Source organism: Oculina patagonica, chromosome 5 (assembly GCF_052425735.1).
Source record: "Oculina patagonica isolate OP01 chromosome 5, crgOcupat, whole genome shotgun sequence".
In the NCBI taxonomy this organism is placed as follows: domain Eukaryota; kingdom Metazoa; phylum Cnidaria; class Anthozoa; order Scleractinia; family Oculinidae; genus Oculina; species Oculina patagonica.
The window spans coordinates 10,250,852-10,273,253 of record NC_135762.1 but is presented as its reverse complement, the minus strand read 5'-3'; the positions used below and the strand labels follow the sequence as shown (position 1 = coordinate 10,273,253).

At 38.9% G+C, this 22,402-nt stretch overlaps 1 protein-coding gene and 1 pseudogene across 2 annotated transcripts in view; one reads left to right on the top strand and one right to left on the bottom strand.

The window, feature by feature from the left end:
* The window catches only part of LOC144655371 (uncharacterized), a 30,044-nt pseudogene extending 12,403 nt beyond the window's left edge, over nt 1-17,641 (top strand). The window contains exons 6-15 of the transcript XR_013571078.1: nt 3,890-4,207; nt 4,942-5,289; nt 6,035-6,301; nt 6,735-6,919; nt 8,263-8,560; nt 9,072-9,374; nt 11,597-11,790; nt 12,531-12,774; nt 13,369-13,469; nt 17,167-17,641. The product of XR_013571078.1 is annotated as an uncharacterized LOC144655371 (transcript). The remainder of the gene's footprint in view (nt 1-3,889; nt 4,208-4,941; nt 5,290-6,034; nt 6,302-6,734; nt 6,920-8,262; nt 8,561-9,071; nt 9,375-11,596; nt 11,791-12,530; nt 12,775-13,368; nt 13,470-17,166) is intronic.
* A 94-nt stretch (nt 17,642-17,735) lies between these two features.
* The window catches only part of LOC144655381 (hemicentin-1-like), a 52,398-nt gene continuing 47,731 nt past the window's right edge, over nt 17,736-22,402 (bottom strand). Inside the window, exon 9 of the transcript XR_013571082.1 lies at nt 17,736-19,713. The gene's annotated coding sequence lies outside the window, so the exon portion shown is untranslated. The remainder of the gene's footprint in view (nt 19,714-22,402) is intronic.

The window sequence follows — 22,402 nt, the reverse complement described above, 5'->3', positions numbered from 1 at the left end:
CTGCCGTTTGGTTCCGAAATAATGTGTTTGGTTAATTTCTTCGGATGTGTTGTCCGCTACTTTCCTTCATTTGTTTAGATTATCACAATCATGTGATATGTGCAAAGGGCCGTCGATAAAAGCAGGAACATGGAGCATTCCGGAACATTCCGGAACACTCCGGAACATACCGGAACATACCGTAACATGAAAAAAAAAACATTAAAAAATTCAATAAAGATTTATAAAAATTCCAGAAATATTAGGAGAAGATTAAAAAACCTAACAAAAAATAACCAAAAAGGAAAAAAAGAGAATAATAGTGTGTTAAATAATTCCGCTACTCTTCTCTAAATCCAACACCAACTGAAGTCAATACAATTTGTTTTGGAGATCTTGCAAACATTTTTTCTTAAAAAAAAAAACGAAAACAGTTAGCTTTTTGCAGCTCAAAATTTGTTAACGGAGTCATGTCCTCTTCGATCTCCGTCTACTATCTCTTGAAGTCGAGTAGCCCGGGGCACCTGTATAGACTAGGCTGCGTACAGAGGCAAATGCTAATACTGAACGACAAAGGTATGGTGCAGAAAAATGTGTTCCAGCTTTTTTATCCTATTGCGAATCAAAAAAATAAATTTGCTGATGTTTGGGTGAAACAAAAAGTCGTTTCGTGCAGCAGTTTTTTTTTACTCCCCGGCCTCACGCTTCTTCGTCTTCGCCTAACTTTCTATTCCTCTAATTCTTTTGGTCGCGTTTCTCAAACAAAGACAATAAAAGTAATAAGAACTTCCCGGCCCTTCCATGCTATTTTCAATGGATTTTGCCGTTACCACCATTTGCATGTATACACGTCTTCAATAATATAAACAATCGCGGAAGGTTTCCAAGATTTCCGTCAATCAAAGTTTGAAGGGGTTTCAGTCAACGTTTAGCACCTGGAGAGAGATGAATATCTTCTCTTCAAGAGGTAAATGGATATCGAAGAGGACATGATTCCGTTAGGAATTTTTGCACTGCTAAAAAAACTAACTTCTTTCGTTTATTTCTTTTAAATAATAACCGGTATGCAATGCATACTAAGGCGAGGACGTTCCAGTAAAGCAAGTCAGTATGTTAAAAATTCCAGACAAAGAACTGAGAATAGACCTATGGGGCTTTGTTTCTTTGTTGTCCTATTCCAGACTGTGACATCACTTTTGAGAATCACTTCTTTCAAATTCAGAAAAATTCTCTTGGTATTCAGATTGTTAAAAACAAGTTCTCTGGGGAGCATCATGTGATTTTGAAATGGGCAATTTACACTGACAAAGCCAAAAATGTCAATTGAGTGAAAATGTGAGTCCAAAAGATACCCAAGTAATTGAACACCAAAATTGATATCGTCGATTTCAGTGTAATTTACACCAAGGAGCGCCCAAATGTGAAACCACTTTTAATTAATTCACATTCTTTCATGCAGTCGTTTTCAAATCAAAAGCTGTGAAAAGCTTCTGATTGGATAAAATCTGCAAGGAAGAATGTAAATACATTTAAAGTGGTCACCCTTTGGGGCTCCTCAATGTAAGTCGAAATTTAAGACACTGAGTCAGCTATCGGGGGGAAAAATGGGTTTGTTAGGTATCAAGGAGGAGGGAGTTTCTACACCTTTTCAAACTGCTTGATAATGCATTTTCTTTTATAAACTTTGACTGGATGCAACTTCTTTACTGCAGCAAGGAAACTTCCTCAACTTTGGCAGGAAAAAAAAGTCTTGAAATAAGTATCTAGATTGCGTCTTGTTTAAATTTGGTTTAAAGTTGTCTGCAGTGACTGTACAATCTGTAACGTAGCTTTGTCTAGTAGTCCAAAAACTTAATATAATTTAGAGGTAAAACCGCAGTGCAAGGAAGTACAAGTTTCCAGGAAGTTAAGTTGATATAGTATCTTGATTTACTCTTGTTATTTAATGGGGCTGAAAGTTGTTTGCACTATCTGTACAATTTGTGATGGAAGTAAGTCCAATAAGTCCAAAACCTTGATACAGTACATGTGGAGTCTAGGACGTAGAGTTGATACAGTGGTAGGTAGTGGTTTGCCAGTGATGAATTTGAATTGAATTCGAAGGGTCTTTCTGTAGCAAATCCAGAGATGTTTTACACAGGTGTTTTTAACTAAGGTGTTATTGCTACATGGTTTTCGTTGTGTTTTGTTTAAATATATCTGCCATTCATAGTGAGGATTGGGCTTTTTTATGTACATATTGCATAGAGGCAGAATAGAGGTCAATAACCAGTTCCAATGCAATAGCCACATTCACACCGTCATTCATGCTGCTTCTTGACAACGTGCAGATTAAACATATTGAGGCAATTAGGACAAAACACAGCCGTCAGTGGATTCTTTGAAAACTGTATTTTGGATGTTTTCTGTTGTTTTTTGTTTCTGTTCTGTAAACAGAATAAAAGAAAGAATCAATAGTTAAAAATTTAATAATTGTTTTACACATATTTGTTTAGACACCAAGACTGATTAACTACAACAACTAACCTAAGTAGTTACTGGATTCACTTAAATTTTTCTTTTCTCCAAAACACATCTTTTCTACATGTACATTATGCTTCTTAAATCATTTACTAGTTATTATAGCCTACTTATTTGGCTGCTAACCACACAGCTTTATAAAGGTCAGTTTAGACTCTTGATTTATTTAGATTTGTATAAATGTGATCAATTGTAGTTCTGTCAACACTCAGATTATCAGTGGTTAAGCTGAAATAAGTTTGTTTGTATCCATATTTTACAATCATTTGTTTATATTTACTGCTGCTTTGTACACAATTTTTAAAATCAATGTTTAAATCACCTAGTATTAAATGAAAACGTTCTGTTGACAGAAGGGATCGTGAATGAAGCTCTCTCAATGCTTAGTGATCTATAAATACCAGAAAATTTAAGTATATAACAACATCTAGCAGATATTTAACCTTTTAAAATTGTTATTTCGATTCCATAAACACTTTGACTATTAAGCTTAAGTTATTCATCAATACGGGATTCAGTGAAGTACAAGCAAATATAAACTTACTACTACTACTACTACTACTACTACTACCTACCACCACCACCACCACCACCACCACCACCACCACCACCACCACCACCACCACCACCACCACCACTACTACTACTACCACTATAGTAGTAAAAATCGTAAAATCGTGTTCCTTAAAACTGACCATGTTCCACAGAACGGAGCCTCTATGTGCCAATCTTCGCAACAACAGTAAAGTCGCCGCCTGACTGCTAAAAGTTCGCTTAAACCACAACATATTTTTACATTTCCATGTTTTTTTATTTCTTTTTAGTTGGTATTGGTACAAATATAACGCGGAAGTAGTTAGACTTAAGCAATGACCCGTTGAAAATGTGCATTTTTAAGCCGTAGACGTTTATGGCGAAGTTGGCTGCAAACAAAAAATTATTTCGTATTGCAAGTCTCTTTTAAACGAGCCGAAATTGTGTGCTTTGTACAAATAAAGGTCCAATTTAATCCAGGAAAGTTAAAACAATTCCTGAAAATTGAGTGTTTTAATATTTGAGTATTTTGAAGCGGTGAGCTCGACAATTTTCCTATTTTTACTTGTCGCCATTGCCAAAAATAGGCCAGTCGCGGTCCAATGGAAAAAGAAATTAGTTTGCGATATTTGCCAAAACTAAGGTGGTTTCATTTAATTTTGAATTAAGACAGACTCGTGGCCAAAGTTTGAAGGAGTTTGTGCTATCAATCCGAAATGCAGCAAACCAGAATTATGAAGTTAATCAACCTTGCTAATTTTTGTCTTTTGCTGTACCCACAGTTGTAGCACTATAATAATTGTTTCAAAATTTAAGGGGCATGTTGACTAAATAAAATCTAAATTTCAATCAACAGCAAAAGCGAAGAAATTGACAGAGTTTGACCCCAAAAGTAAAACACAGTTAAACGAAGAGTCTACCTTGCGGCTTGTCTGCTTTGACCGGTGTGGTATATTCTGCCCTGTTGCTCACTTCACAAAAGGTGGCGAAAAACTTTCCCACGAAAATGATGCACGTGTGAATGTCACAATATCACAGAGTCCAACATCTGCAGAAAAAAGGCTTGTGTTAACTATCAAGAACTTGACGCAGAATGATTCTGGAAGCTACAGATGTGTGTCAAGCGCTAATTATAAGCCAGACAAGTATGATGAGGTCATTGTCACCATCTACAGTAAGTGGTCCCATGTCATGACTGTAAGTTTGAATTACATTGTAAGTAAGCTTGCATGTAAATTGATCATTAAACGAATGATCAAGTGGTAATCTAAGTTTCACTTTGAAATTGGAGAGAACTACATACTGCGAGCTGCAGCTGCTTTGGAATCATCTCCTGTGGCAGTTTCAGCCTCTAATCTAGACCTCTTTCTACCTGGGGGTACCTTAGAAGAGTGGGGCTAAGCAGGGGAGGAAGATGGGGGAGGGGCAGCCCTTGAGAAGCTAGCTTGCAGGCTCTGCTTAATTGAGTGGTATTTGTGACAAATCACTCTGTCTACAGATTGTGTTTCTAGCAGATGTACAAGTCAGGGCTGTAATATGTTATACCTGTTACGACCGAGTTCACTCGATGTACAGGTGAAGAGGTTACACTTACATACCGAGTAAAATGCTACAGATGATAACTTTAATACAATATGCAGTAGTACAGTGTAGCAGTGTCCTTTTTGAGTTCGCATATTCGAGAAACTCTTTTTTTTCTCAATATTTCAACTTGATTCTCGATCCTTGATTTTCGTGTCCCCAAATTCAAGTCACTTGAACTTCAAGATGCACGAATTGGGTTTCAAGGATCGAGTCAAGACTGTCAACTTACTTTTGAGCAGTACAGTACACCTCAAGCTACAGAAGAATTGAGGACATACAGGAGGATTGATATAATTGTTTACTCAAGCTGTGATTTCTTCACAGGACTGGCTGCACCTGATGTCGGTGCTCTTCGTAGTAAAACTTTGGTCCAAGGTAGTGACTTGTGGCAAACGCAGTTGTTTTGCAATGTCACTGGAAACCCGAAGCCTAAAATCACTTGGTTCTTTAACAAGGATGGTTACAGCATTCAAGTCAACAAAGACAGCAATGGCCTTCAAGGTGATGCTGACAACTGCAAGCAACGCACAGATTCTTACTTCTATTTACGGAGTAACGATCCCAAATACTTTGTCATCTGTAACCCCGAGAAAAAGCACACAGGAGAATACCAGTGTCGTGCCAGCAACACAAAGGGAGAGAAGTCCCAGAGTGCATTTATACATGTGCTGAGTAAGTTAAAGTACAACGTTACTTTGTGTTGCAACAACCTCTAATTCAAAGATGGTCAAGAATGAAGTGGCGACTCTGTAAATAGTTTATAATAATTACTGCCATCTCATTTGAGTGTTATAATAAATTATAAACTGCAGTTTTTTTACAAAGATTTACAGTCCTCAGTGATCAAACACACCCAAAATTACGATAACTTTTCTGTGGTATTATCAATGACTATTTATCATGTTTGATACCACGTCTGACCCTTTTGGTCAGGAGTCTGCGGAAACTTTAGAAATCTTCAGCGAGCTCTGAACAGTGAATGATTGTTGTATTTTTTCGTAAAACATTCAAAAACACAACATTAATCTTTGGAAAAATCGTCAGGAACTTTGCTATAAGTAAACCGGTATTTAAAAAAAATAGGCAAAATAATACATGGTTGCTTACAGATACATGTAAAAAATTCCATTTCTCATGCACAACTCAATATCTCTATTGTTCGCTAAGCTTACTCATGGGATATCGAGTTGAACACTCACAAAGAAATTTCAAATCTTTGCGCACCCATGTATAATTGTTCTATAAGAGTATGCTTAGCTCTAATGTAATAATCGTGCGTATGGTTGTCTCTTGTTACTTGTGATTTTTATAATATTTAATAATACTACCGGTATTTGTTCTTAATCAATTTTATTTGGAATGCGCAACAATGCACTCAGACCACTAACTATTTCCTTATTCCACGTGCCTAAAACAGTGAAACCAGTTGTAATAGAACCCAGTGACGGGTACACGACACCAGCAAAGGAGATAGGTGATCCATTGAACCAGACCTGTAGGGCAGATGGCAACCCTCTTCCTAACGTCACATGGGTGAAAAACAGTACAGGGGAGGCCTTAGGAACACAGAAAGGCTCACTACAGCTCAGGGTCAAGTCACTGGATGATGATGACTTTGGAGATTATAAATGTGTTGCTCGTAATCACCTGGGAAGTTATGAAGTTTCTATAAAAGTGCAAAAAGGTTAGTACATTTAGATTGTTTTGGTGTTTCATGCACACAGCCTGTACTAGCACCTAGTGTGCCATCCAGTTATGTCATTGTATTTTAAGTCATTTTCATTCTGATTTCTTTTAAATTTGATTTTAGGTAGATATAACTTACTGTAAGGTTACTGAACAGGTTCGCAGGTCAAATTGTCCAAAATTGAGATATTTGGCGTATAACCAAATGTAGTCTACATGAAGGCTTTTTTAGCGAAAAAAACAAATTTCCCTTGGAAAATAACATAAATTTCCTTTTATGCGTGCCTCGTTACGTGACAGTCCAAAAGGTGTTGCGGCTGTCAACACCGCATGACCTCCTGCGAAATTGTAGCACGGGAGAGCATGCTCGCTTGTCGATCTCGCTTGTCCTATTGCCTGTGTTTATGGCTGTCGGTGTTTCTCTTGCTTAGCTGAATCCAAAGCAGTTCAAAAGAATGATCAGCCGCTAAGTACAGGTGCCTTGGTTGGAATTGCTATTGCTTTGGGTGCCGTGGTTTTTATTGTGCTGGTGATTTGCATTGCTGTCTATCGCAGACAGAAGAAGCAGATCGACGAGTATAGGGAGATATACTTCCTGAGGCAATCAGACTACCAGGTATAGTGTGCAGGGATTTTTGTTGCAAAGTACATATCTAGTGTCTCATGAACGTGTACTTGTTTGTTGACAGACTGTATGACATACCTATTATCAAGGGACATCTTACAGATTTTTAATGAAAGCTTGAACTTTAATTTGCTACTTTGTTACAAAAAAGTTTTTTTTTGGAATGAGGACGAATCTTTGAACATTATTATGCGGAAAATCAATACACTCAAGTTAAGTGGTGTGTGTTCATCACTTTTCACTCTTTTCCTAATCCTCCCAATAGGTTGGCTTCACATTGACTCAGTTGAATAATAAAACAAACGTTGGGTTCTAAGGATTTTTTCTTTGATACTTTTAAAAGGGACTCTATCACTGTAATGACTTGGTTTTATCTTAGGAATTGATTCAAATAGGGACATTTAAGAAGTAGACATTTCAGTGAATCGTTGTTCATGTAATAAAGGACGTTTGCTGTTCAGCGCATCTCGGGTTTTACTTGTTGCCTCTTTCCTGTAGCGAACATTGGGTTCCTACAATCACGGCTGCTTAAGTTAGGTTTATTTTAACACATATCTTGCCAAATACTCATTCTATGAAACTGAACATGTCTGCAAAGAAATTACTTCCATGGATCTAAAGTGTTCAGACCAACAATATTTTAAATACCCTTATTGCAATCTGTTTCAATCTTCGTCCCTTTTGGCCATCTGTACCTCCTTTTGTATTTGGTGTGTCATTTAAATCAGGTCGTTTCCCATGCCCAAATTTAGTCAAAATCCGTGACACAGTCCCTTTAAATTCTCAGTATTTGATTAAAAAAATACAAACACTACACTACTGCATAAAGTTAACTCAACAGTGCACAAAGGTTGGAAGGGTCTCAAACACGTAAAACACTCTTTGTGTATTAATTTTTGTAATGATTTTCTTTAGTATTTAGTTATTCATTTCAGAATTTAGACAGGACTCTGGCTAAACTAGCTTGTAATCTAGGTCAGATGCTCCTGTATAAAAATTTAGTCAAAATCCGTGACACAGTCCCTTTAAATTCTCAGTATTTGATTAAAAAAAATTACAAACACTACACTACTGCATAAAGTTAACTCAACAGTGCACAAAGGTTGGAAGGGTCTCAAACACGTAAAACACTCTTGGTGTATTAATTTTTGTAATGATTTTCTTTAGTATTTATTTATTTATTTATTTATTTATTTCAGAATTTAGACAGGACTCTGGCTAAACTAGCTTGTAATCTAGACCAGATGCTCCTGTATAAATAAACAAAAAATAAATAAACAAAAATAAATAAATTCTATAACAGTAATTTATAAAACAATTCTGTTTGTATTCAGATTGACCCTGATCGCAGTCTCCTGGAACAGTGTAATGATCTACCCTACGACGCAGACTGGGAGTTCCCTGAGGAGAGGCTTATCCTAGGGGATGTCCTTGGTGCAGGCGCCTTTGGTCAGGTCGTGCGAGCAGAGGCTATCGGCATCCTAGCCCTCGATCCACGAGACAAGAGTGCAGAATCTTTCAAGCGGCGCTCAAAGATTCGCAGGTCGTCAAGAGCCAAGGACCTCAAGAAGGAAGAATTAGGAGGAGGATGGAAAAACATCAAGGTCCCTGTAGCAGTGAAAACCTTAAAAGGTGAGTTGAGTGCGTGGAGCTAGGTTGTTTGTTGACTTGGTCGCTCTTTGTTTTACGTCATTTGTGATCCCCACGTACGTTAAAAATCGTGGTACAACCATTTGTATTTCAGCGCTAAAAAGTAACGCGATATCACAAAATTCTACGTTTTTATAACTACATGACGATGGTGAAATTTTGAGATCGTTGTGACGGCATCGTAGTCGTGGTTGCTATAGCTTCCATTTTGCGGGAAAAGATGGCCTGCTGCATCATCATCAAAAATCCGCTGACTAGATTGTGAATTGATCGCGTTGCAAATTGCTTGAGAACATCGTCCTAGACCTCATTTCTAGCCATATTCTCAGAAATAACATTAGGATAGGTGTTGGCCTGTATCAGGCGTTCGGTTAGTTGGGCTACAACACGAAAAACGAGATTAGTGCGAAGAACGGCGAAAAAAAATGCTCCCCAACTAACTAGATAAATGCATGTCAATCAATCAATATTTGGCATTTTCCTGTTGTTTCAGAGGGTGCTACTGAAGCAGAGTACAAGGACTTAGCATCAGAACTCAAGATTCTCATCCACCTTGGACAGCACAAGAACATTATCAATCTCCTGGGAGCCTGTACTCGAGGCAAGCGTCTAATGGTCATCATGGAGTTCGCCCCTCATGGCAGCTTGCTCTCGTTTCCTTCGTAACAAGAGGGACATTTACGAGCCCGATTGGACCAAGACTAAGAATGACCCAGAGAAAGAGTTTACTTTAGTCGATCTGGCGATGATCGGCTATCAAGTTAGTAGAGGGATGGCGTTCTTGGCATCAAAGAAGGTGAGAATTAAGTTGCAATTCGACCGGCAAGTTTTCTCTTACGTTTGGGCGGTATTATGTTTTAGATTGCTCTGCTGTTCATAGGGGGGGGGGGGGGGGGGGGCTGCAGCCCCCCTGGCGCTGAAATTTTTCGGGCAAAATGCTTGGAATTCGTGCAACAAGTCTAGAGAAAAATAGAAATAAGAAAATAGAAATCGATTCATGTAAATTTTTGATACCTATATCAAATTGCAATATTCACGTTCCATTTTTCTCGCAAATTCTTTGTGATCCCTCTGTTTGATTCAGTTGTAATCATGTTCAGCTAAAAAGTAAATTGGCGAGGTCGACCAGAAGTAAGGATTCTCCATAGCTCGAGCGTTTGCGCAAGTGGCATCCAGTGTAAGACCATGAAACAAAGCTGTTACAAATGTGATGCAGCAAGTGGTTTGACTCAAATGTTAAGTCTTAAGGTCTTAAGCTCAAAACTTTCAACGAAATGTTTTAACCCATTTACCCCTGACACGCTTTTACATAACTTTCCAGTACGGGAAGAAACAAATTGAATTTAAATTGGCTCTCCATAAATACATTAATTTTTGCTGAACACTGGAGTGGAAAAATAAAATATTTCCTACGAAAAAGGGTAACAGTGCATTGACATCTTCGGGCAACACCACGAAATTAATTAAAGAACTATCGTTTCCTTAAAGCATGCAGGCAAGCTAATGTTTGTACACAACCTCTATTTCAATGCACGTTTCGTTGTCCATTTTAAACGCGTCTTTATTCGGCTATAAATGCAAGTCATTTTTTTCGGTCAATTAGGTCTCCGCTCCTCCAGGTCCGAATATGCCCGTACGCCTATGCTGCTATTGGCCCTAGTTTCTCAGCCAGTCGTGACGAACACACGAGAATAGTGCATGCCATTACAGTGCACCCCCGATATAACGATATGCCAAGGGAGTAGTGAAAGTATATCGTTATATCGAGGTATCGTTATATCAAGACTCCCGATATAACGATATGGCCGTAAAATAGCCGAAAATATCGTTATATTGGGGTAAAATCAAAAAGTATTTTTTTACTGCACATTATTTCAAATAAAATGTCGTTATATCGGGGAAGATTTTACGCTCGGTCCGCTAAATTCTCATCGTTATATCGAGAATATCGTTATATCGAAGATCGTTATATCGGGGTTCTGTCCCATACATTTCACTGTAACTTTTGCCAGGACATAGCATATTCATCGATGTCGTTATATCGAGGATCGTTATATCGGGGTTCTACTGTACTTGGATTGAAATACTTGGATTCAAATATTAACAGGCGTCTTACATCGACGTTCGCTTCATTTCTAACCGAGGAATCGAGATTAAAATAACTAAATAATTCATGACTTAGCGAGACGACTCGGTATATTTTATATCAATTCACCGCCGAGGCCACGCATATCGAATTGCTTCACACTAAAAAATCACAGAACGCCCCTGATCGATACCTCAACCAAACGGCAAAATATTCATCAAATGAAGAGAATTCTACTCACAGAAGGGTTTCAAGTGATTTCCTTTCGACCATTAGCTGCGCAGTTTGTAACTTTCTCCTCTTATTCACAATATAATACCCCGGATGTGGTAAAAATCGTTAAAAGGGGAACCAATACCTCCTCACATTACAAAAAAAGTCTCCAGCTACGGAGAAGTGCAAGCCAAATATCGCCATGACCGCCTCCAAATCAGCCCTAAAGTCTATTTCTAAGTCCTAGTTGAAAAAAAAAATTGAAATCACTACATCAAGCGGTACACATATAAAATAATCCTTAACAACCCGAAAGCCACCTTTCTATAAATCAAGGGAGATTATTAACAAAACGCTACGTAGGACATTGATTCACTGCAAGGTAGCTGGGCACATAACGCACCTGGAAAAATTATGACTTGACAAAGATTATCGTGATGAGATAGGAAACAAAGTGTAATTGATAACACTTGTCTTGAGTTCAGTCTGTAGTTTTCTTTCTTAACATAATTGCCTGCAGTTACTGTTTACCCATAACCCCTTTGCGTACTCAATAGTCAGAACTATGCTGCATGCTGTGGCTAGTTTTGACCACTGAAGCTGAAAAGGATTTATACAATCATTTCTTCCAACCAGTCAATAAGAAATGGACGGAGACCAGATGGGTGAATTTGTATGTTGAACTTGCACTGACGTTAACTGCGCATCTTCCTCTGCAGTGTGTTCATCGAGACTTGGCTGCAAGGAACATTTTAGTTGGTGACAATTATGTGATGAAGATAGCTGACTTTGGTCTAGCAAGAGACATTTACAAAGATGATCTTTATGTGAAGAAGACACAAGGCTTGCTTCCTGTGAAATGGATGGCTCCTGAATCACTGTTCGACAAAGTTTACACGGAGAAAACTGACATGTAAGTTAACAACTAAAGTCTCGAAAAAATCAGTAGTCTACATCAAATGGATCCACCCCTGAAACGAATTTAGTTCCGGAGACATTCTGGTCTGTTTCTTATCACAGTCAGTTTTAAAAGCGCTAAATAAAGAAATGCAAATTCAATTACACTGTAGTTTAAGTTCAATCTTGAATTGCTTGAATGAAAGTCGTACATTTGTCTCACGTACACGTTCTGGGCTGACAACATCAATAACGTTTTAGGGCGCACTTGGATGCGATTTTTTTTATTAATTTAAGAAAGTTGCATTGCATTGCTTGTATTGTGCAAGCGGGATTCCTTGCTTTAGCAGCCTGTTTTAGTCGTGAAGACCAATATCTGATCTGCATGTAAAATAATGAACTTAAAAATCGATTTCGGACAATTCTTGCCGTAAAAGTATTAACTTGGACGCTCTTTTTCACTGAGGATAAACTAAGGATGCCGATTTAGGTCAGTGTACCTTTGATTTTAGGAAACTACACTCTTTCAAATAGTGCACTCTTCGTCCCCCCTACGTCACAGGAGGTTTAAGGAAACTCGTATAGCGAATAATCGCTAGGTAGAAAAGCCCTGTAGGTAGCTTATTGAGGCCACCACTCAGTAGCTGTCGGCTTCTGGAAGGTTTTAAACCCTTCTACTGGCTGTTGTGACCACGTATAGTTAGTATCCAAATCTGGCAGTTCAACCTTATTTCTTTGACTTGTTTTTGTTTTCAGATGGTCGTTTGGCATCCTGTTGTGGGAGACATTTACCCTTGGGGGTACCCCTTACCCAGGCCTCCCCACAGAGCAGCTTCTTGACTACTTGAGTGAAGGCAAGCGGATGGACATCCCGGCCAAGTGTCCATTGGAGGTGTATACTATCATGAGGGACTGCTGGCTTCACGACCCCGACCAGAGACCGCACTTTGTGACCTTGAACGAACATCTGGGGAAGATATTGGAAAGAAACATGATAAAGGTACGGTAAACCTGGCCTTGCAATGAGCTACCTATATAGGTATATCTAAATACATCTGTCAATTCCAGCAGTTCCCATCGCCCCAAGAGCAATAATGGGGCATTTTCCCATAATGGTCATCCCGGGGTCGGGCATTAGCCTTCCACCCAATTGCCCTGACGCATTTGACCATCTCACTTTTTTCACTTTACAGCATTGCAACTTCTTTTATGACCATTTTGTCAATAAATACCAAACGTTTCTTATATAATGCTTCTACATAGGGGCATAAATAGGACGCTAGACCTGCAGATTGAGCAATTTTTGCGATATTCAAATAGAAATATTAAATAGCTAGGACTTAATTTGGCCTGAATTAGATGAAATTCTGGTAACAGTAAAACAAGAAGCGAGGTAAGTAATTGTTTTGACCCGCTACCCCAGGCATTAGAACAGCTAGTTTGTCCCGGCCGGTAGTGGGGCATTTGCCTGATCGCTTAAAAAGATCCTAATTCTTAGGCGTCCGGGGGAGGATGAACACTGCTGAAATTGAATGATGCAAAATTAATTTACTAAAAAAAGCCCTGATGATGTCTTTGTCTTTCTGTGTTACAGGATAACCCCTTCCTTACACTTCAGATAGAAGAGGAAGAAGGAGCTGCCAGTGCAGGTTACTATCTGCAGCCGTGTGATTCAGACATCCGTAAATCCAATAGGTATGTACAGTCACCTGTGCATTCTCCGTCAAGCGAAACTCCGTACCATGATGGTGAAAGAGCAAGAGTAGCTCTCGTGTAGAAGCCAAAGTGATTACTCTGTCCCATCACAAAATACATTTAAATAAGCGACTCGATGTACTAATCAGAACCCGTAGCAAGTGGCACGTGCCTAGCTTCAAGTGCGTGAAGTGGCTTAGCATCTGATTGGTTCAGAGAATGGCACGGGGTGTTTAGTCCAATTAGAGATCAGAGTAAAGCAATACAAGTCGCAGATGGGGATTATCCTTTACTCCCAGATAAATCAGTCTGATCCCATTTGTGGGTGGATAGCGCTATCCACCGGATAAATCACTATTCAGTGTATAGCGTAGTATGTATTGTCAACACAATCTTCTCAATCATATGAAATGAAAAATTATGGGATATATTGAAACACGTGACCTTCTGGAATGCATAATTTGCATAATTAATTAGATTTCCAAAAGATATCAAAATATCAGGTGTTAAGAAAATATAAATTTCATCTATATCCTCTTAATTTCATCTAACAGTCTCTCATAAGTTAGAATTCAAAGCATAAAAGGCTTCAAAGGCATTTTTCTAGTAAATAGTCTATAAATCAGTACTCAATAAGCAGCACAGTTCCCTCTGTAAAGGTAAAAAGATTCAAATTTTGACAACGGAAACAGTTCAAGTAATTCCCAATCAACTCGTTTATTCCATGCACTAGTTTGAAAGTTCCATTATTCACACAACTGTAACAGACCATTACAATGTTTAATTTCGCAGTGATCTCCTCCTGCCCCGTTGAAAAGGCCTCCCTCCTCCTTCTTTCAATCTTCTTGGACCACTGTAGCTGCCGTCATCAAAGTAATAGTTCTCTAACGTGTGGTATCTTTTGAAACAGGGTTCTGGGCACATTCTTACTCCACAAATTGCACAGGTATATACAGTCTTCACTTCTTGAATGTGGACTTTACATGTAGATCTAGTGCCTTGACTTTTGAGGTGATGAAAATAATCGCGGTTGAATCTGATGTCAGGGATAGCAACTGGGATCGGAACCAATCCTGTATCTTTCCTGAAGCATTTTCCATCAATCAAAGCATGTATCACTGACTTTCTGAACTTTAGACTGGTAATGCTAGCATGATCAGGGGATTTAGTGTGCAAAATATGTGCATTTGATAAACACACTTCCAACATGTAGAAGAAAACTTTGTAGTACCAGACCACGCCCTTCATGAGTCGGGCATATGACACAACCCTTTGGTCTGACAAGTCTACGCCGCCCATGTAAGTGTTGTATGGGTAAATTACCCCAGGTCGAGCAAAGTCCTTCTTCTCCCATTTTCCATTGACCTTAACAGAGCGCTGGACAACATTTTCATCTGTTTTACTTGTGGGAGTGGTAGCCAAAACACTTACTGGTTTTCGGTCACGCCATGTTACACATGTCAGGTTTCCTTTTTGCCTATACAAACTCTCTCCTCGTTTGAGCTTTTTCACTTTCTTTTCTTTCACACCAAAAATTTATTTCGGTAGGCCTAGCCTGTTGGATCTCACCGTTCCACATGCAAGAGTTTCTCTTTCCTCCAGTTCCTCAAACAACCCGACCGACGTATAGTAATTGTCCATGAATACATAATATCCTATGTCTAGGTAAGGTTCAATCACAGACATCACTGCTTTTCTTCCCAGGTCTTTCTGGACTGCATCACCTTCCTTACCAGTATAAATCTTGCTATTTAGCAGATAACCACTTGTAGATTCTGCAAGTGTAAAAGCTTTGATGCCAAATCTTCCTGGCTTGATCGGAATGAACTGCCTAAAGTGCACCTTTCCTTTGAATTTTATCAACGTTTCATCAATGGCAAGTTGTCTTGTGGGTTTATAAGCTTCCTGAAAAGTGGGAATTATTAAGTCCAGGAATGGCTGAATCTTGTACAACTTGTTGTAATCAGCTGAGTCAGCCCTGGGTGCCTGGGTGTTGTCGGCAAAATGCAAGAACCGCAAAATCTGGAGGAAGCGATCTCTGGCCATGATACTAGGGAAGAATGGAGTGCTAAGAGCAGGATCTGTGCTCCAATAGGAACTAAGGTTTGGTTTAGTGACTAAACCCATGTTTAGATACAGGCTTACCCAAGCCTTCATTTCTTCTATTGTGACTGGATACCACACAGAAGATCCTTCAGGGCCCCTTTTCTGTTCTGCATATAAATTAGTTTGTTCGACAAGCAACTGCCATACATCTTCGGTGAAGAACAGTGAAAAGAAATCCAGGCAGGACTGGAGGTTTTCAGAATCAACAGTAATTCCTACCTCTTCTTGAAATTCTACATCTTTCCTGCAATTGATCACCTCAGACCAGCCTTCTTCCTCCACATCGTCTTCCATTTCCTCATCCGTTCCCTCGTCAGTTGTCGGTTCATCTGAATCTTCTTGGCTAGATCCCGACTCGTCTGAGTAAAACTCGTCCTCAGAGACACGATGCTCCATAACATGTCCCAGAGGCAACTCGTCTTCGTCAACAAACTGAATATCTACGCCTCTTTGACCATTTCTTGGGTTAGAATCTGACAAAGAATCATTTATCGCCGCCGCCATTTTTAAATCACTCACGTATTTGTGTTGCTAAGAACAAAACCTCGAGAAATTGCTGAAAAATGGGCCAAATTCGACCAAATCTTCGATGAATTCAAAAAATACGTTGTGTAAGCTACCCTCAAATGAACAATAAGTTCCCAGGCCCCGCAAAATCAAGTTTGGGCTCACCGGAAGAAGGGCTGTATTTTTCTGGACACATGTGTCCAGTTAGTATGTTAAGGGTTAAAATAATCATCACCACTGCTGTAAGCTGCCATCATGCGAATTTTCCGCGCACTTGTTTTCCATTTATGACGGTTGCACGATACAGCGACCACGTTGAGACAAAAGGGAAAAGAAAAGAGGTAAAAAAAGAGCTTATTTGCCGGTTACATCAGGGGTGAAATTCTCGTTACTTTTCTCCATATATTTTCTTCAGCTATCCTCAACAGAATTTTAACATCCACAGCGCCCGTTTAGCCTGCGAACAGGCTCTCCTTCCGCTCGCTTCGCTCGCGTAAAAACCCCACTCGGGAGCCTGTTCGCAGGCTACGCCCGTTTCGATGATTGATCTGGAATGAAGCTAAGGTTTCTGGGAAATTGCCAACCTACCCCTTCCCAAACCTAACATTGAAATAAAGAGGTCAGGGTTCGAGTCCCGGCAAGCCTGATTTTTCAGTTTTATTTTCACAACTGCTTAAGTTGTGTTCATAACTGCTAGGATCTTCTCTCCATTTATTCTTCATCCGCAGTTCTAATATATGATTTCATATATTCTTTATTTCATCTTCATATTTCCCGGGTATATTACGAACCAATTTAATGACCAGCTCTCAGTTGGCTTGTTAGCTCAATTGGTTAGAGCGCTGCACCGGTATCGCAGAGGTCAGGGTTCGAGTCCCGGCAAGGATGATTTTTTCAGGTGTATTTTCACAACTGCTTGAGTTGTGTTCATAACTGCGAGGATCTTCTCTCCATTTAAACCTAACATTAACACTTACTTATTGCTTAGGGGAAAATGTTTAGTTTGGGGAGGGGTAGGTGCGCAGTTTCTCAGAAACATACATTGATCCGAATTGGATATGAATTCTTTGTGTGCATCTCCCAGGTACGATTCCCCATTGACAACTCTGCCACCAAGTCAAGACATCATCAGCGACGAGGATATTCAAAACGCAACCCTCCCTCCCATCCCTCCTTCTTATGAGGACGCCATGAGTGACGACGAAGACGAGGCAGCCAAACCAAGGATTTCTGCAAGCACCAACAGTGCCGCAGGGGAGAGTGGGATTGATGTGGACGGGATGGATGACGGAGGTGATTACATTGACGACGCACGAGTCGATTCCCCGTTCCTTACACCCGAGGGGAATCAAATGGTTGCCATAGAGATGGAAGGCCATGCAAAGGTACCTAAAACAGAGGTGTTGAACAAGGGAAAGAGGCGAAAGATCGAAACACAGCTTTGAGGTTTTTGTTGCCGCTGAGATTCAACTGGGGAAGCTGCTGAAATGTAACAGCTTAAGCTGAGGTGTATTGCAGGGAGTCGAGAGCACTGCAATTTCCATTCGGCTTGGGAATAATATAAATAATGGCGCATTATTTTATTTTTATTTTTTTTATTTTTATTTATTCTACGTCATTAAATTGTAAAGAAAGAATGATGTCACGCAGTGCTGTAACAATGAAGGCATTTGCGTCACGCAACATGGTATAAATCTCCAAATATAAATAGTGCGTTTTTTCAAAGTCTACTTCATTAATTTGTAAAGAAAGAATGATCTCACGCAATCTCTACAGGCATAACACACTTTTTTTGGTGTAACGTAATTCTTTACATCCGTTGACAGCGTGCGTGCAGACGTACACATCTACGACGGAGAAGAAAGCGATTAGCGCATGTTTTCTTCACCGACGCAGGAACGAATAGCTTAGATATAGCTTAGATATATTTTTAAAGCTAAATACCTCAGACACTATGATTAAGTATGTCTATTTCATTTCTTGTAATCCGTCAACCTATTAAGGTTTTTTTGGAACGACTTCACATTGCCACATTGAAACGTCTGCTAATAATTTTCTCGTATCGTGTGGTCGTACTCAAAAAAACGTAGGAATGACTGTAGTTATTGAAACCAACATTCAACACTTGAGGCCCATTTACACGACAGATAATTTTTGGTACGGCTCGGGTAAAATGGTACGTGTACCGAAAAAAATGGTTCGGCACGGATAAATTTTGTCCTGTAAACGACTTTGGCTCACCCGTGCCAAACCAAAATTTTACCCGTGCTCGGACCTAGTCGCGAGGTTGTCCGAGCACGGATAAAATTGGTACGCACTCCTGAAAATCTAACCCGGCTCAAACAAGATTTGTAGTGTCAACGATTAGCCGTGCCGAACCAACATATTTGTTATGAAACTTCATTCAATAAATTTGCAGGAATTCCACTCGATCGACATGGCGGTGTGTTAGACGTGTATTTTAGGAAAAACAGCTGCCACGAAAATCTCATGAACATTCATGGAAGAACTACTCGACTTTCAGCAGTCTTCTTTGGTCGCTTTAGCTTTCTCCTGAGTTCTTGATCGTTAGTGTCCAGAGCCGAAAGCTAACATTTTGCCTCGGAAGAGCATGATGTAAAGAGTTGATTCAAATAATGCTAGAATAAAATAACAATAATAATAATAATAATAATAATAATAATAATAATAATAATAATAATAATAATAATAATAATAACAATAATAATAATAATAATAATAATAATAATAATAATAATAATAATAATCGTAGTTGTAAATAGGGGAGGTACAAGCCATCACTGCTGCCATTTGAACAAGAACCATATACCTTCACCCTTTTCTAATCTTCTGGAAAAAAGACGAAAAGATGCGCGACTCGTTTGTTACGTTTAAATGAAATAGAGGCATGCGCACGAAGGCATAATTGCGTACCCTAGACAAGGTGTCGAGCCAAAACATTTTTTAACGCAGTTTAGCACGATAGAAAAAAGGACGTGTAAACAGGGTATCAGTGTTTTTTGGGGCTTTTTTTGGTACGTGTACAGATTTTATCCGAGCCGTGCCACAAATTTTCTGCCGTGTAATTGGGCCTTTAGGCAGTTTTGCTAAAAAAAAGATAAGATAAGAGAAGATTTTATTTACCTCTCCAAAAATGGCTTTTCAGGGCAAATTACAATAAAATGTTAAAAATGTACAGCTAAAAAATAGAATCATTCTAAATATTAAAAGGGTTACGTTTAAAAGGGTTCTATGTTTCAATAACATTCTTCCAAGCGCGATGTTTTATAGCATCTTTAAAAATACTCAAACTATTAACGTCTGTTAGGGTCCTTGGTAGTTCTTTCCAAAGCCGAGTAGCTCTGAATACAAATGACTGCTGGCCTGTAGCTGTTTTGAATAGAGGGACATCCAACTTGTTTCGGTGTCTTGTATTGATAGAATGGACGTCAGCTCTAACAATAAATTTGCTGCGCAGATATGCTGGGGCTTGTCCGTGCAAACAACCAATGGAGTTGCTTTAACGTAGGGGTGATGTGATCAAATTTCCTTGTTCCGGTGGCAACCCTAGCCGCAAAGTTTTGCACTTTCTGAAGTCCAGCAATGTTTTTCTTTGGTGTACTGGCCCAAACTGATGAACAATAAAACATTTTGCTGAAAACCAGAGAATTGATGGTAGTTATTAGGGTTGGTTTATCAAATAGATGTTTTACACGGTTTATTTGACACAAGCTAGCAGTACATTTGGACACTACATCAGTCAAAAATCTGTGAATGAATTTAGAATTTATGCAAAGAAATCTAATAATGTAAAATAAATTTATTAATTTTGCGCAAGTAAATCTGCATTCAAGTGGAAGGATGTTATAAAGTTAAGTGGATAAGCGATATAATATAAATTAAATTTCATTTGTACAGCACAGCGCGCGAGCTGATTGGTTACAAACTATCGCCTACTGCACCGATAAAGCTAATAGACATTTACTAAATAACTCAGTCATGAAACAACAATCGACTTACTTCGGCTCGTTATTTTTAATCACTCTTTGTGTTCTTTGGGCATGCAAAAGGCTGATAAAGCAACATAAGTTTTTAACCAAACGCTATGGAAATAATTAACAGTTATTCCACGAGCGCGAGTTGGATATGAGATGGTAGATAGCCAACGAGACGTGTAGCGCCGAGTTGGCTATTGCGATATCATATCCAAAAAGCTCGAGTGGAATAATTGTTTTATTAAAAACGCCCAAAGAATTGCAATATTTCAGCCCCCTTCAACTGTTTTTGTTGACGAGTATCGGCTACCATATTTGTGGTGAATGGTAAATGAGCTCATATACCATTGCTTGCTAACCAATTACCATTCAGGAATTGCAATATACCATTGCTAGTTTTTAATAATATGCGGTATATCTCTTTAAGAATTGTCTACCTATGCAATGGGCATCCCTTATCTGAACTGAACTGAACTGAACTGACATGCAAGCATAAGCTTAAATGTACTACATATTAATGTTCTCTGCAGCTCAGTCCTTTTACTCGCGGATTCATTTAGCTTACACAGCGAACACCGCGCAACAACGTTTCCCGCGTTTTCATACAATAACTTCGTTTAGATCTAACTGAAACGTCCACATCATCCAGCCGATAGAAGATTTAGTCAATTGCTCGTTTTACGGTTACGAAAACTGCGACCAGAGACCACTAAAATTAAAATTTAACCGTGTAACGATCGAACGAGAGCCACATTTTTTTGCGTAAATGCGCAAAGAGGACAACCAAAATAGAGCAGTTGGATAATAAATCCTCAGGCGTTTTGCTGTGTACTGTTGTAAGTTCTCTATATTTGTCTTGTCCCCAATCTTCGCTTAAGACCTTAAAAAATCTCGGATGACCATGGCCGCCATGTTGCGCGACGTACGTTGTTCGTCGTATGGCGCACGCACCCGCGGACCATGCCGCTAGCCATGATGACCATGAAAACTCAGCTACATGGTTCCTATACTTGTAATTTCTATGGCTATGGGGCTACGCTTAGGAGCTCCGCTATTAAAGTGTCAAGCTGTCTATGCCTACAGCCCAGATAGAGGCATGCACACAACGGATGGAGAAGAGAGAGATGGACCACCTCTCAGGGCCGACAGTGAACTTTCATGAATAGAGAGGAGGGATTTGAGACTCCTCTCTGATAGGAGGTAGTTGGGCCTCCACTTACCTAAATTCAAGGAGCACAGAAAGAAGGGAGGTAGGCATCAAGAAATGTGGAGACTACAGGATCAAAAGAGTGATAAGAGGAGCACTTCCATTCAAAAGTAGGCAGACGTAAAGACGTTGTTAATGGTACGGCTTTATTGAATTTATTCTAGGACAAAATGTGAACGAAGGTACTTGTATGTGTTTAACACAAAATACGTCATGAAAGATGTCTCTGTAAGCATTACAGAGCTTCTAGGTTTCAAAATTTTCTTGAACCTGCGAGTTTCATACTACCGAGGTCATATCACTGTCGCTGAAATACTAATCGTTTTAGTTTTGAGAATATATCCCGTGGGGAATGTTTAAAATTGCGTTTCTAATTTTTAAATGGAGCTGGGAGGCGGTGGCATGCTCCCAACCATCAATCTGAAACCCTGGAGTAGGACACTCTTATTGGAAAACCCTGTCTACGCCACTACTACGGCCTCATGATTGTTTCCAATTATCAAATATATCGCTATATTATTATGAGGGAAATTCGATTTTGCTTCGCTGTTTTTGTAAAAAAAAAAAAGTCTATCGCGACAAAGGAAGTGAGAAAAGACAGAAAATCGATACTACTCTGGGGATGTACACAAGCTACACATCGTAGTTTAAATTTCCCTTTGTTTCTGCCTTGGCAATGGATATAGGTTCTCGATCCAATTTAACTTCATTATTGGTACAGTTTTTGGCACATTTTTCTTTCATTTCTGTCATCTGAAACTTACAATATGCACAAAAATACGCCCTCGTCCAAATAATTAAAAAAAAAAAAAAAATTTTTTTAAAAAAAATTTTTTTTCCCCCCTTTTGGGGGGGTTGGGGGTTTTTTTTTATCATTTTTTCTTTTTTTTTTTCTCCAGCGGGAAAAAAAAAAAAAAAAAAAAAAAAAAAATTTTTTTTTTTTTTTAAATAAAAAAAAATTTATTTTTATTTTATTTACAAATTTTCAACTCAAAAATATATTCTTTTCAACATCTCACCCTCGGGTTTATTCTTAAAAAATTCTTATAAAATAATTCTTATAAAATAAAAAGAGTTATATCATGGCGGCTTTTATCGTAACCGAGCCCTCATATATT